Source organism: Pinus tabuliformis, chromosome 4_2 (genome assembly GCF_031772625.1).
Source record: "Pinus tabuliformis cultivar Carrire ecotype Pingquan chromosome 4_2, CPIR1, whole genome shotgun sequence".
NCBI lineage: Eukaryota > Viridiplantae > Streptophyta > Pinopsida > Pinales > Pinaceae > Pinus > Pinus tabuliformis.
Genome location: NC_142304.1, coordinates 511,796,373 through 511,812,803, shown reverse-complemented (window position 1 = coordinate 511,812,803; position 16,431 = coordinate 511,796,373).

The window sequence follows — 16,431 nt, the reverse complement described above, 5'->3', positions numbered from 1 at the left end:
GCCACTGCAAACTGTCTCTTTCTTATCCAACTAATTACATCTCCAAATAGGTTAAATACATAACCACTTGTAGATCTTATCCGATCTAGAACTCCAGTGCAATATGCATCAACAAAGCCACAGATGTCAAAAAATCTATCCAATCCTTGTCTTCCTTGGTAGAAAATACCATAATCACTAGTGCCACGCAAATACCTAAAAACCCGCTTCACTTTTGTCCAATGCTCCTTCCTTAGTTTTGACATAAACTTGCCCAATACTCCCACTGCATGTGCAATTTTTGGTGTAGTACAGACCATTACATACATCAGGATACCAACTACTCTTGCGTATGGAACACAGGACATGTACTCTTCTTCTTCTTGTGCCTTGGGACACTGTTCAATTGATAACTTTACACGTACAAGAATAGGATCCTTCAGCAGTTTACTATCTTGCAAATTAAACCTCTGTAGTATTGTCTCGACATACTTCCTCTGGTTTAACCAAAGCTTCCTGTTCACCTGATCTCATTTAATTTCCATGCACAAAATATAGTTTGGAACACCAAGATCCTTCATGTAGAATTTGGAGGACAATTGGGTCTTAAAACCCTGGATAATTTCTTTGTCATTTCCAATCAGCAACATATCATACACATACAAGAACAGATAAATAACATGGTCACCAATTAATTTAAAATACACAGAATGATTCACTTTTATTATGATGAAGCCAAGTCCCCGTATATGTGTATCAAATTTCTGATACCACATCCTTGATGACTATTTTAACCTATACAAAAACTTTTTTAACCTGCATACTAGTTCTTTATTTCCCTTCACCACAAATCCTTTAGGTTGCTTCATGTAAATCTCTTCTTCCAAATCCTCATGAAAAAATGTTGTCTTCATATCCATATGTTTTAACTCAAAATAAAAAGTGGTAGAAACAGCTAAAAGTAAACTAATAGAAGCTATCTTGGAAACAAGAGAAAAAAATATTGCCAAAATCAATTCCCGAAACTTGGGAATAACCTTTTTCTTCTTAAACACCCATTTTCTTCCAACGGGTTTCCTTCCAACCAACAACTCCACTAGATCCCAAGCCTCATTTTTGTCCAAAGATGCAATTTCATCAATCATGGCCTCTTTCCACAATTTTCCATCCTCTAAATCTACTACCTCCCTGACAGTTTTGGGATCATCATTGGTAATAGATAAAGAAAAGTTTGAACATAAAGCATAGGGGCTATACCTTTATGGTTTCCTTATTTCTCAAACTGATCTTCTCACAACTGGAGTTTGTGACTCTTCATCTTCTGATTCATGTTCTATTGTAGAGTCTGATTCTTCCTCCTTTAGCTCAAACTATATCTTCTCAAGTTCCTTTGGTAGGACTTCATGTTTGATAACATCTTTCACCTCTCTAAACACCACATCTCGGTTGTACACAACCTTCCTTGTTTCTAGTTTTCAAAGCTTATAACCTTTTAAACCATCCATATACCCAATAGAGATGCACGTTTAAGATTTACTATCCAACTTGGTTCTTTTTTCCTTTGGCACATGTACATATGCATCATAGCCAAATACCCTCAGATGTGAAAGAGAGGGTTTCTTACCAGTCCATACCTCATGTGGAGTCTTATCCTCCAACGTTGATGAAGGTGATCTATTAACCAAGTAACATGCTATCTCTACTGTCTCTGCCCAGAATTCATATCCTAACTTGCCACCACTTATCATGATTCTTTCCTTTTCCATCAATGTCCCGTTCATTCTTTTTGCAACTCCGTTTTCAGGTGTGTATGGAGTAGTCTTCAAATTAACATCTACCACTCGAACATAGGACCTTGTACATTTACTTTACATTTATGATAGCTTGCAAAGTGAACTTCCCTAATAAAGGGTGCTTATTATATTTTCATATTACAAGAATAATAGTATTTAACTTTTCTTCAATCAAAACCAATACAATGTTTCAAATTTACAAAATTATATATAGATAACTTTATATATGTATTTTTTCCATTCTTTAAATGAATATTTATAGATGTTAAAAGCTTAATAATTTATTAAATATGCCTATAAAAGTATTAAAACAATTAAATTAATAATTTCAATCTTATATTTGTTTGAGAAATATAATATTTTAATTATAATTTTTAATATAATTTGAAATTAGTACTTACTAATATTGAAAATGTAAATTAATATATTAACATGGTAAAGGATAATATAATGTATAGGAGGAGGATAACTCTACTCAATTGTCCTCCAATTTATTTGAAATAATCTTAATTAGTCATATATTGGATGGCGATATGTTGACATAGCTAGCAAAACAATGTGCAGAGGGGGTCCAATTCAACTGGGTTGAGTTCCTCTGCAAGGAGTTCCTAACTAACTGCAAGGAAGCCTAGGAGCAGGGCAAGACCTTCCACTACGCGTGGTTGCTCTTGTCTATTTTACTGGTAATAGGGGAACTGCCCGAGGACAGTTAGTTCCCTAGTATTGAACAGGACTTACCAGAGGCCGCAAAGTATGCGTCGCTCTAGGCCACCAAGGACACCAAGCAGATTCACGAGACCAAGATCTTCTGGGTGCTTATGGAGGTGAGCATCCGGATGTGGATCAACAGACGGCCACACCTGTCCCCCATAGTGTAAAATAGTCTGTGGAGCTTTGCAAACTTCAAGGTGGACATGCATAATGTGTACATCAAGGCACGTAAGGACCTAGCGCAGCAATGGACCAAGCTCCCCTTCATTGCTATCGATGATGTGATCTTTTTAGTGCTAGAATCATGGTCCCCTGAGTGGCACGCCCCGGATCTGGTGGAGATGGATAGAACAACAACACAGAAGCAAAAGGATGCAACCAAGTTGCGTGTCATGAAGTTGGCCCAGCAAAGGCACAACGAACAAGCGGCCGCGGAGGTAAGGGCTTTCCGCGAGGTAGCAAGGGTAGCCGCAGAGTAGGCAAAGGCCATTGAAGAAGCAGCAACAATGCAGGAAACAAGGGCCACCACAACGCAAGACAAGGAGGGCCAGAACTTATCGACAGGACAGGGAGTAGAGGACATAGAAGAAGGCGCGGACTCGGGCACAACGTCCACCCAGCTGAAAAGGCCACATGTCACAGAGAGATTGGGTCCACAAAAAAAGGTCAAGGCATCCAAATTGGCCATCGAACTGATCACACTAATAGAAGGTGACCTCTATGACATCAACGACATGGTTCGCAAGGTCACCAAGGAAGCGCTCCAGGAAGCCATGTCAAAGCAGCAGATTGTGTTAGGGGCCCTAAAGGCGCAAATACAAGAACTACAGGTGTGGCCCCCACAAGAAGGAACCATAGCCACCTACAGCATAGCAGGTACATTGTTAGGGTCCCACCCTAACCCGCTTATTCATGTAATAGGATCGAGTCATAGTTATAGTTAAGTAAAGAGTCAATAAAGCCCATATTAATAATTTTAAGTGGTTAACCCGCATATAATGAAGGGACAACAGTTAGTTGCAAATGGGCCATGGTCTTAGATAGATGGTATTAATAAGAACAATGGTATTGCATGTATGAATCCTATATAAAGGATAGAGACTCCCCTCGAGGAGCATTGTGTCTTATTTTGTATTGAGCTCAACTCTATTGGAGGTTGCCCCCTCGAAGAGGCAAGTGAACATTGCTTTCCGAATAATAAAATACTTGTTGTTATTTCTCATTGTCTTATGTTCTAGGTATATTTCTTCGCATATTTGGTATTCTGGTATCGTCTTGCAGGTTAAGAGCATAACAAGTGGTATCAGAGCGCTTTCTAAGGCCGGTGGGATCTCCAATTTTTAGCAATTTTTTTTTTGGCTAGAGACGTGTTTCGACGTCTTTAAACCATGGGATCTATCATTGAGCACATAAACCTGCGGATTTGGGGAGGCATGCATGCAAGAGATACAAGAGGTGGACTCCCTTGTAACCCCTGTGGGTACCCCTTCGAGTAGTAGCGCATTAGACAAAACCGCGCACAGACTGTCTTCCAAGTACCCTCTAGGTATATCAGAAGCCCCCTAGCTCCCTTGAAACCTCGCCATAGATAAACCGTCAGCCATTTTGCTGCTACAGTACACTAAGAACAGCACTCGGAGAGATTACTCGAGTGTACGATAGGGTAGTTGAGTTGTACGGCTAAGGGTAGGTTGATCCTCCTTGGTTAGTGCCTTGAAAAATTAGGCCTAGTACTACTGTTAGACCCTTATGTATATTGCGATCTGTAGCACCTGACACTCCTGGAGACCATAGTTCCCTTCTCTATCTCTGGATCATGCATAATCTTTGCCAGATCAGAGCTCGCAAGTGGGGTTTTTTCACAGCAACAGCAATCAGTTCTACCATTCATATCTATCTGAACAACCATTCAGATCTATTAGATCCATAAGATCTGTAGCCATAATCAGTTTCAACATTCAGATCTCTCAGATCCATCAGATCCACCATCCAAATCTGAGTAGTTGTGTGGGTTCCTATACCTGGGCTTGAATTCGCAGGACTTTTGGTAGCATTAACATTTCTGGGATTCAGCTATTGCAGTATTCCTAAGCAAGGAGTAAAACTCCGTTCGGAGTAAAAAAAAAAAAAAATCAGGGCGTTTATTGTTGACTTAGCCCATAAGAGTCAGGACGACGAGTTGAGCAAGGTGGTAACATTCAATTGTAAGTGCCAAAAAATTCGGGCGGTCCCAAATTTCAAGTGCATCGGATCGTTGCATGGTACAAACTAGAGCTATGGCCAATGAGAGGATTGACAAACTTGAATCAACATTGAACGAGGTACTATTGTCGTTGAAGAACATCAATGAAACACTCTCAAAGGGTAAGATGGAGGAACGTGCAGAGGCATATATTGGAAATGAAAACAATGAGGGTGAGTCTAGCCAGTCTCTTCACCTCTTTAGCACCCACCAACAATCCCATCCACGACCACTCAAGCTGGACATGTATAAATTTGATGGCTCTCGCCTGGCTGCATGGATAACATAAATGGAGCAATATTTCACTCTGAATTACATCTTGGATAATGCGACTCAGCTTAGTGTGGGTATCATGTACTTGGACAATGAAATATGGCAATGGTGGCAATGGAATCAACGTTGCTATGGAAGGCCCTTGACTTGGGAGACATTAAAAAAAGCTTTTATGGATCGCTTTGACCATGAATTTGAATTTTTCAGTCGTCTCACTAAGCTTCAGCAGACAAGAACAATGAACGAATATATTACAGCCTTTGAAGCCTTAGCTTTCCGCACTGGAGGACTACAAGATGAGTTCTACACAGAATGTTTTGTCAGTGGTATCAAAGAAGCTATACAAGCCCACGTCTGACTGCACCACCCTAGCTCATGGCTGCATGCTTGCAAGACAGCTCGTGAAGTCGAACATGCATTAGCAACCCAGTCCACTCGCCCAAATTTCATCGCCAAGGGTCGCCCCCCACAGGCTCAAAGCACTACCCAAATGCTCAAGGTTCAAAAGGTGTCACTAGCAGAAATGGTGGAAAGAAGAAAGCAAGGATTATGTTACTACTGTGATGAGAAATACTCCCCCGGGCATAAATGCAAGGAGCCCAAGTTCTTTCAAATTGATGCTACTGATCATAGTTCATTGGAGGAAGCCCCACCACTTGAGGAACCAGAGGAGGAAGAAGAGGACAACTAGCAGGACAATGTACTTGAAGAACCAATTATGTCATTGCATGCTTTGGTAGGGATTTCTTTGCCCCAAACTCTCAAAAGCAAAGGTTTTATTAAGCATCGCCTAGTAGTAGTCTTGATTGATAGTGGAAGTACACATAATTTTATCCATCAAAGAGTCACAGAAGCAGTGCATCATTTTGTCCAAGCAATTTCTAACTTCCAGGTCCAAATTGCTAATGGGGAGACAATGAAATGTGAAGGTCGCTATGAAAATGTCAAACTTCAAATGGGAGATTATCAGTTAAAGACCCACATGTTTGCCATACACATGGGAGGGTGCGACATTGTCCTCGGTGCTGAATGGCTTTGCACACTTGGCCCAATCACAATGGATTTCCAGGAGTTATATATGAGCTTTAAGCAGAACAACCACACTCATACCCTCCGCAAACTCCAGGCAGGAGCTCCCTCTATCATCAGCTCACATCGGATGGAAAAATAGTTAGAAAAGGGCCACCATGGATTTATAGCTCAATTTAATGTCATCCAGGCCTTAGAACCCAATTCTCTTCATTTTCATCCTCAGATACAACAGAGCTTAAACAACCATCTACCAGTCTTTGACAAGCCTCATGAGCTTCCACCCTTGAGAGGGGAACATGATCATAGCATTACTTTGGTCCCAGGGGCCCAACCACCAAATGTGCGCCCATATAGATATCCGTTCACCCAAAAGAATGAAATAGAAAAAATAATCAAGGAACTCTTGGAAGCAGACATCATTCGTCCCAGCATTAGTCCTTATTCATCTCCGGTGGTCATGGTGCTCAAGAAAGATGGGGAATGGCGTATGTGTCCAGACTTCAAGGCCCTTAATAAGTTGACATTCAAAGATAAATTTCCCATCCTGGTTGTTGATGATTTGTTGGATGAACTAAATGGGGCTCAATTCTTTACTAAGCTTGACCTTCGCTCGGGCTACCACCAAATTCGCATGAAAGAAGTAGACATTCCAAAGACTACTTTCTAAACTCATGAAGGCCATTATGAATTCCTGGTCATGCCATTCGGTCTTTGTAATGCCCCATCCACTTTTCAGAGCCTTATGAACTACCTGCTCAAACCATATCTCAGGAAATTTGTCCTTGTTTTCTTTCATGACATCCTCATCTACAATCACACCTGGGCCACACATCTTCAACATGTTGATCTACTCTTGCAACTGCTCCACAAGCATAAACTATTTGTCAAGATGTCCAAGTTCTCTTTTGGTAGGGAAGAAGTTTAGTATTTGGGCCACATTGTGGGGCGTGAAGGTGTTAGGGTGGACCCCAACAAGATCCAGGAAATGCAGGATTGGCCTCAACCTAAGACCTTGAAGAGCCTGAGAGGATTTTTGGGTCTCACAGGCTACTATCGCAAATTTGTCCAAAATTATGGTCGCATTGCTAGGCCCCTCACTCAACTCCTCAATAAAAATTCATTCCTCTGGAATGATGAAGCACAATAGGCCTTTATAGCTCTCAAACATGCCATGTGTTCCACTCTAGTCTTAGCACTACCTGACTTCACCAAATCTTTTGTGATTGAATGCGATGCTTCGGGTACGGGTATTGGGGCGGTCTTAATGTAGGAAGGTTGACCCTTGGCCTTCACAAGCCAACAACTAAGTGGGAAGAATCTGGGACAATCTACCTATGAGAAGGAGATGATGGCCATCTTACATGCAGTAGATACCTGGTGACCATACTTATTGGGGAAACGTTTCCAAATCCACACAGACCATCAAAGCCTTAAATATTTTTTGGAGCAATGCCTATCCTCACCACAACAAAATAAATAGCTCGCCAAAATGCTGGGATATGATTATGAGAAAATTTACAAGAAAGGGCGTGAAAATATTGTAACAGATGTGTTATCCCGCCAATTTGAGGAGGAAAGTACCCTGCTTGCAATTTCCCTTCCCATTCCAGAATGGATTGAAGAGGCTCGCAAGGAATGGTTTTCACATCCCTGGCTCTCCCAACTCATTAATCAATTGTAGGCAGATCCAAATTCCATAGCAGGCTACTCCTGGCAGGATGAGATTCTTCGCTACAAGGACAGAGTCGTAATATGACCAACATCCACCCTCAAAAGCCACATTTTGGTGGAGTTGCACTCATCTCCCACTGCTCGACATTCAGGCTTTCAAAAGAAGTATGCTCGCACTCGAAGATCATTTTTTTGGACGGGCATGAAAAAGGACATTCTTAATTTTGTAGCTGAATGCGACGTCTATCAGTGCCACAAAGGAGAAACAGTCAAATCCCCAGGCACATTACAGCCATTACCCATCCCGGCCTCAATCTGGACAGAGGTTTCTATGGATTTCATTACGGGTCTTCCAAAGTCAAGAAACAAGTCAGTCATCATGGTGGTTGTGGATAGAATTTCTAAGTATGCTCATTTTTGTGCCCTACCCCACCCTTTTACACCAACTTTGGTCGCTCAATCTTTCCTAGATCAGATCTTCAAATTGCATGGCATGCCCACTTCCATTGTGTCTGATCGTGACCCGATCTTCACCAGTAAATTTTGGCAGGAAATCTTCCGGCTACAAGGTACCCAACTACAACTCAGTACTTCCTATCATCCACAAAATGATGGTCAAACTGAAGCAATCAACAAATGTCTAGAGACCTACCTTAGGTGTTTCACTTCAGAAATGCAACATCTCTGGGTACAGTGGTTACCTCTAGCCGAATGGTGGTATAACACCAACTATCATGCCACCACCAAAATGACTCCATATGAAGTAGTTTATGGTCAAGTCCCTCCTTCCCCTACTTCTTATATCAAGGGATGCTCGAAGGTACAAGCAGTGGATCAATTCCTACAGAACCACACAACCATGCTGGCCCACCTTAGAGAGAATCTTCATCAAGCTCAAAACTGCATGAAGCAACAGGTAGATCAACATCGCTCAAAATGCCAATTTCAAGAAGGGGATCAGGTATTTTTGAGGCTACAACCATATAAGCAAACATCACACAAATACAAGGGTTGCCAGAAACTATCTCCAAAATTCTATGGACTGTATCAAGTACTTCAGCGCATTAGAGAAGTTTCCTACAAGCTAGCTTTGCCGCCCACTGCAAAAATCCATCCAGTCTTCCATTTCTTATGCCTCAAGAAAGTAATTGGGAACAACTGCAGAATTCAAACCAATCTACCTAAACTGGATGAAGAAGGGTCAATATGGCTCAAACCTGAACAGGTTCTTGACACACGAGAACAGCACCTGCATGGCCGCATGATCAAGGAAGTCCTCGTCAAGTGGAAGGACACCTCTTTGGAAGATGCAACCTGGGAACCAACCACTATTCTTCAGCAGTTTCCGCAGCTTCAGCCTTGAGGACAAGGCTATTCTTATGGGGGAGGGCATGTTAGGGTCCCACCCTAACCCCCTTATTTATGTAATAGGATCGAGTCATAGTTATAGTTAAGTAAAGAGTCAATAAAGCCCATATTAATAATTGTAAGTGGTTAACCCGCATTTAACGAAGGGACCACAATTAGTTGCAAATGGGCCATGGTATTAGATAGATGGTATTAATAAGAACCATGGTATTGCCCCATGGCATTGCATGTATGAATCCTATACAAAGGATAGAGACTCCCCTCGAGGAGCATTGTGTCTTATTTTGTATTGAGCTCAGCTCTATTGGAGGTTGCCCCCTCGAAGAGACAAGAGAACATTGCTTTTTGAATAATAAAATACTTGTTGTTATTTCTCATTGTTCTATGTTCTGGGTATATTTCTTCGCATATTTGGTATTCTGGTATCGTCTTGCAGGTTAAGAGCATAACATACATCAACAGAAGAGTAGCTACTATGTGCAAAGATGGACAATACCATAGTGCTACTGGAAGGAGCACTAATAGCAGAGAAAGAGGACGACAGAGCCGCAGTGGGTAGGATCAAGGTACTTGGCCTAAATTTGGCTGCCCTTCTACGAGGCACTTCTCAAGGCGCGCGTCCAACCTTGGATTGATAAGGCCTTCACCATTACGGCTGACATTGAGGGCAAGCTCGCACAGATGCAAGAACTATATGCGCTAAGGCAGGTAGCAGATCCTCACAAAGAAGAATCGAAGGAGTGCATGCATCAGGTCCAACAAACCGCAAAACAGTCCATCACGGAACTCTGAGCACTATGGGACCAGTTGGAGGGGCTCCGCGCCAAGGTCGCCGCACAAGCAGAGTGACTCGAGATGAGTCACAATGATTGTGTTGGGGGTTTTTTGGGCATGGAATCCCCCCACAACATGTTCTGGGGCTCAAGGCCCAAGTTTTAGTCAAAGGTTTTGTAAGACTCTACGATTTGCAAACGCGAAGTGCGAAGTATAGGTTAAGTCATAGGGATGTTTGCCCTAAAGTAATGTAATATAATGTAAAGTCATGTCAGCCTACCCATAGTCCACGAACCATGGGATTGTATAAATAGAGAGAGGCTCTAAGTTGTAAAGGGAGCGAAGGAAGGAAGAAGAGAAAAGAATACGAATGGTTCGATCTTAGAGAAGGAATCTAAGGGTATTGGGTCATAGTAGTAGGAAGAGGCTCTGCAGCTGAGTGCGCAGAGGCCGAGTAGAGTCTGTAGCTGAGTGTGCGTACCCCTGCAGCTGAGTGCGCAGGGCAATGTCGAGTCTGTAATTAGGATTGAAGATTAATAAAGAGAAGTTGATTCTTATTTATGTGTATCTGTTGTGCATTACCTTCTTTACATTTATATTGTTTTATTTATCATGCACACTGATATGATTGCTGAATATGCTGTAATAATCCATAGTCTTACATAAACAAGTTAAGTAACTGGATAATAAAAGATTAAATAGCAAGGGACTTGGATATTACGGGTTATGCCCTGAGTAGGGTTGCGCGGAAGCAACATCGCAAGTTGCGAAGGAAGAGAAAGTGCACATAGAAACATGCACGCAAGGTCAAACTGTGGACCCCCAGAAGCTCATTAGACATCCCCAAGGTGCGGAAACCTGGTTCTAGCACCCTCCCATACTACTTTGGGTGAGACCTCAGTTCGCACTTTGTGCACTGTTGTCGAAAGGGCCAGTAGTACTAGGATTTGCTTGGCTAAATCACCACTGAACCTGGGTCAGGCCCTTACAAGCCAACAATAGATATCAATCCATAATAGGTATCAAAACACTTATCTAATAATACATCTCACATTACCAAGATTCAGAAAAAACATAAAATTAACTAAATTATCAATTTATTTTAAATTATCAATTTATTTATTTTTTTATCGTTGAAACTACACTAATTCTATTATTTACAGTAACAGCAGCGAACAATTACATCCAGGATTACAAGTCGCCAGAGGCCTGGGGTGGCACTCTGGATCATAGAGATTCACTAAAACAACTACCCGCGCAGGGGCATTCTCCTTGTAACTGAACACCCACGCAGGGGTGATATCATTGTGACCACGACTGAAACTGGAAGCCCACGCAGAGGCAGTGGAGCTTTGGAGACCAAAAAAAGCAAAAATGTCTTTCCCACGCAGGGGCAGAAGAGAGAAAAGGAAGAAATTCATCAGAGTCCCTCGCAGGGGAATGGACATGCACTGAACAGCATAATTGTCAAGCCAAACATAACTATTCACGCCATACATTAAACATTGGTGATAGGGGAAACAGTTTACAAAAAAACCTGAGCTCGGGCTGAGGACTGAAGCTTGGTAGAGCCAGCATCTATTCATCCGAATCTTCCTCCGAATCTTCCGGATAAATCCAGTATTCGCCTTCTGGTGGGGGACCCCAGTCATACTTAGCTTTGCCTTTCGCGGATGCTGGTTGAGAGGCTGGTGGAGCAGCCCCTGGCTCAGACTGTGCCCCTGCTTTTTCCTCAGCAGCCTTGGAGCTCTCTGCAGGATGAGTTTGGGCACTGGGTTGCTCCCCCCCTTCTTCTTTCGCTTCTTCCATGAATAAGACTGAAACATGAGCTTGAATGCTGGAATTACCTTGGGCATTGCTGAAAGAGAAAACCGTTGTGCCAAACGCAGGTAGCGGGGCAGCTCTTGGGTCCTGCGTCCTGGCATCCAGAAATTGCTGCGACTGGATGGGGTTGGCTTCCTCCACCCTGTGGCACAGACAGCGGCAACAATTTGAAGACGAATTGTCAACCTGGGGGCGTGAAGTTCCGCCTCGTCCTGTACCGCGACGACTGAAGGGCCTCTGTCTCGGCGGCATGATTTCCTTGTGGTTCGATGAGGGCTCCAAATTACCTGCAATCCCTTTTGCTGCCCTTTCACCGTTTCCTTGAGCCAGAGGGAGTCCTCGTGCTTGCGCTCTGAGCTTTGACACACAGAGACCCACCTCCACAATTCGGACACAAAAACATTCCCAATTCTCGCCAGTTTTATGCTGCAGTGGTTTGCATTGGTTCTGGTGAGCCATAACTCGTCTCTGCCACAGTATATGGAGCGCATCTGCATCCATAAATGGCCGTCCCCTCGATCTCTTGCTCTCACGCTTGCCAACCAGGGCGGCGTAGAGCATTTAATTGCTTGTATGAGCTTGAGCCCGCCCATGTTGACCATGTGGCGTACCTTCCTCCCCCTTCGTGGCACCCGCATCCGGGTAAATTATCAATTTATTATTAATAATAATAAAACGAATTAATATATGAGTTAAACATATATACATTAAAAAAATAAGCAACAAGAAAAACATGGTAAAGAAACATTAAGTAATAAGAGCTAAATGAAACCTGTGGGCATGACAATTTTTTGATTAAATTGAAAATTCAAAAAAGGCATAATTACCTTTGAGACAAATTTCAACCCTCTATCATGACTACCACTAAAAATTCCATGGAAGTTAAATCCCTGCCATCCACCAAATCTTTATTGAAAATTAAATTAAAATTTGAAAGTTGTATTCCAAAATAGACTGCCTATCCACATAACTTTTATTTATCTATTTATTTATGTTAATATTATTTTAATATATAATATTGCTTCTATTAAATTGATCTTTTCTACAATTCTGGAGGAAACTTTTATCGAATGTTTATATCTATGTTTCGAATATTTCCTTATTCCAGAAAACACATACAAACTAAATATATTAAAATTTTATAACTACTAATTACATGTTATATATAATCATATAATATTGTAAATTCATAATTTTATAATAATAGCTATACATTATTCCCCAATGGGGGTGTTGAAAATTGGGTCACCGAAAAGGGGGAAGCTCGCCACCTGACTTCCTCTACCAGGATTAAAGAGGGGGTATGGTGTGGCCATCTCACCCCATGCACTTGCACATTCCACCAACTTCAACGTTCAAGAACATTAAGATGGAATACTCCATTTCCATCGAGTGTTCTTACACTCCTTGTTGTTGTCCCAAACTTTTTTTCTATATTACAGGAGGCTATTCATAGTAGGAAGTGGGATGTTTCCACTATGGAAATGGATTTTATGGCTCCTTGGTAAGTGAAGGCCTAAGTCCCTTAACCTAGACCCCTACGAAATCAACCTTTCAGAAAAGTGTTGAACCTGGTTCATGAAAAAGGTTGCAGGGAATGTTATTCTAAGAATTCCTATCATCTTATTGATTTGTATGTGTAAACTCGAAGATTTTTAACAATTTTGCAAGTGAAAATTATATGTGTTTTGGGTAGAGGATCAATTTAATAAACACATAAAAGATTATTTTTATCTCAGTTTTGTAGAAAATAAAGAATATAACAATACCATAATAGCATACACAAGACAACAAATGAGGAAGGAGTTCACCCCTCCCGAGCTACATCTCCTAGTCCAGCTTCCAATGTTGGGACTCTTTCATTATGCTCAAAAAATATGTCTTTACATCAAGTTACAATGCTCAAAATGCTAAAACAATGTCTTCAATGGCTCCAGAATAGTCAAAAACCCCTATTTGGGCTCTTTCTGCACACACAAAGGTCAAAAATTGATTGAGTTATGCTCCAATGAAGTTTTCTGCTAATTGTCCTATAATTCACACTTCCCTGCAATATGTGCTACAATTTACGGATTTTGCAGCCACATGGAGCGACAAGTTTTCCTAGCGCCAGTAATATTCCTGTCGCACCGGGAGAAAATTGTCGCTGTTATGCTCTTAACCTGCAAAATGATACCCAAATACAGAATATGCGAAGAAAAGATACCCAAAACATAGAATAACAATGATTTTATTATTCAGAGAGTAATGTTCACTTGCCTCTTCGAGGGGGCAACCTCCAATAGAGCAGAGCTCGATTACAAAATAAGACACGATTCTCCTCGCAGGGAGTCTCTATCCTTTATATATGACTCATGACTATGACGTGATCCCATTACATAAATAACGGGGTTAGGGTGGGACCCTAACATGCCCTCCCCCTTAAGACTAGCCTTGTCCTCAAGGCTGAAGCTGCGGAAACTGCTGAAGAATAGTGGCTGGTTCCCAAGTTGCATCTTCCGGAGAGGTGTCTTTCCATTTGACGAGGACTTCCTTAATCATGCGGCTGCGCAGTTGCTTGTCTTGTGTGTCTAGGACCTGTTCGGGTTGAAGCCAAATGGACCCTTCTTCGTCCAATTCAGTTAGACTAGTCTGAATTCTGCAATTGTTCCCATTCACTTTCTTGAGGCATGAGACATGGAAAACTGGATGGATTTTTGCAGTAGGTGGCAAGGCCAACTTGTATGCCACTTCTCCAATGCGCTGAAGTGTTGGCATTATGATTCAAGTGTTGTCCTTGATGGCAACTCACTCAGAGGTTGGTACAAGTGCTCAGAGGTTGGTACAGGTGATGGCAACTTAATCAGAAGACAGATCTTAGTACAGCATGCCAAGGAAGTTCATATACGCAGGTTCGTTAAGCCCAAGTCGCGTGTACACGCTAGTTGGATTCAGAAAAAGCGCGTGTATGTGGAAAAGTACCTTTGGTCCATGGTGGTTAGTCCTTGGAAGTTGTGCCTATGATTTCGGACCATTGTGTCTCGACGGGCGTGTCGATCCCTAGTTTTGAAGTTGATGGTATTGTGTTACTATGGTTTTGGCTCTTGGTATTGAGCAAGGCCTAAGGCTATATAAGGAGAAGAAGATCATTAGGCAAAATCATCTTTCGACAAGGCTTGAATATCTAAGAGAGAAAGAGATCTGATATGCAGGTTCTGGGTTGCTTGATCTAAGCCAAGGAGAGATCACATCGGTTGATGGAAGACTAGATCTAAGGATAGATTGGGATCTAATGGTTTGAAATGCACTATCATGATATGGTTGATTATGCGTATTTCTAGATCTGCATATTGTCGCAATGTTATGTTCTGAGTCTAACTGATGTCTGGTACAGCTGCAAATTGAGAAAGTTTATTTTTAGATCTGTACGCAGGTTGGCTTCGGTAAAAGCGCGTGTATACGCGGGTTTTGCTCATTGAAGTAGCGTATATCTTTTGAAGCTTGATTTTGGGTTTACAGTGGGGGTCTGACTGTTATTGCAGAGTTCTGTAGTCTGCTCTGTGTTCTGGTAACTGGTGATTGACAGGGTTCAGTGGTTCAGTGATTCAAAGTTTGGTTGTTTTATGCTTCAATGATCTGTTGTGAAAATTGAATGAATTGGGGTCCACAGATTGTAATGTTGTGCTTCAGGAATATCCAGTCTGAAAATGTATGAAAGGTGGTACCTGAAGGAAAGAAGATTGTAGGTCAGCACCTACGTACTAGTATCTTGGCTAGTACAAGAGCAAAGGGGGTTGGAGCTCCCTTCCAAGGAAGTTTGGAGAACGAGAGAAGGTTGTAGCCTTCTGCAGGTTGTAGCCTGCGTACTGGTATAAGGCTGCACCAGTACAAAAGATTGTAAACTGAAGTTTCATATTAAAGAAAGATAGAGACAACTTGCAGCAGGTGGTTTTCACCCACATTGGGTTTCCACCTTACATCTTGGTGTTCATGTGTGTGGCTTTTGATCTGTTCTGTTATACTGCACCTGTTTACTATTAATGTGGTGAATAATGTCCTGATGAACTTAACTGAAGAATAAGCTAACTAAATTATGAGTTTTCTTCTTATACGCTGTTTTATTTAGTCATAGTAGCGTGTACACGCTGGTTCACCTAACTGAAGTAGCGTATATGTTTCTGAGCATTGAAAAAGTTTGATTGATCTGATAATACTGATTCACCCCCCCTCTCAGTATTATTTCCAACATGAAGTACTTGATATGGTCTGCAGAATTTGGGAGAGAGTTTCTGACACCCCTTGTCTTTGAGTGATGTTTGCTTATATGGTTGGAGCCGTAAAAAGACCAGATCCCCTTCTTGAAATTGGCGCTCTGAGCGATGCTAGTCTACCTGTTGCTTCATGCGGTTCTGAGCTTGATGAAGATTCTCTCGAAGATGGGCGAGCATGGTTGCACGGTGTTGTAGGAGTTGATCCACTGCTTGTACTTTTGAGCATCCCTTGAGATACAAAGTAGGTGAAGGCGAGAGTTGACCATATACTGCTTCATAGGGAGTCATTTTGGTGGTGGCATGATAGTTGGTGTTATACCACCATTCAGCCAGAGGTAGCCACTGTACCCAAAGGTGTTGCTTTTCTGAAGTGAAACACCTAAGGTAGGTTTCTAGACATTTGTTGACGGCTTTGGTTTGACCATCTATTTGCGGATGATAGGAAGTACTGAGTTTTAGTTGAGTGCCTTGTATTCTGAAGAGTTCCTGCCAAAAATTACTGGTGAAGATCGGG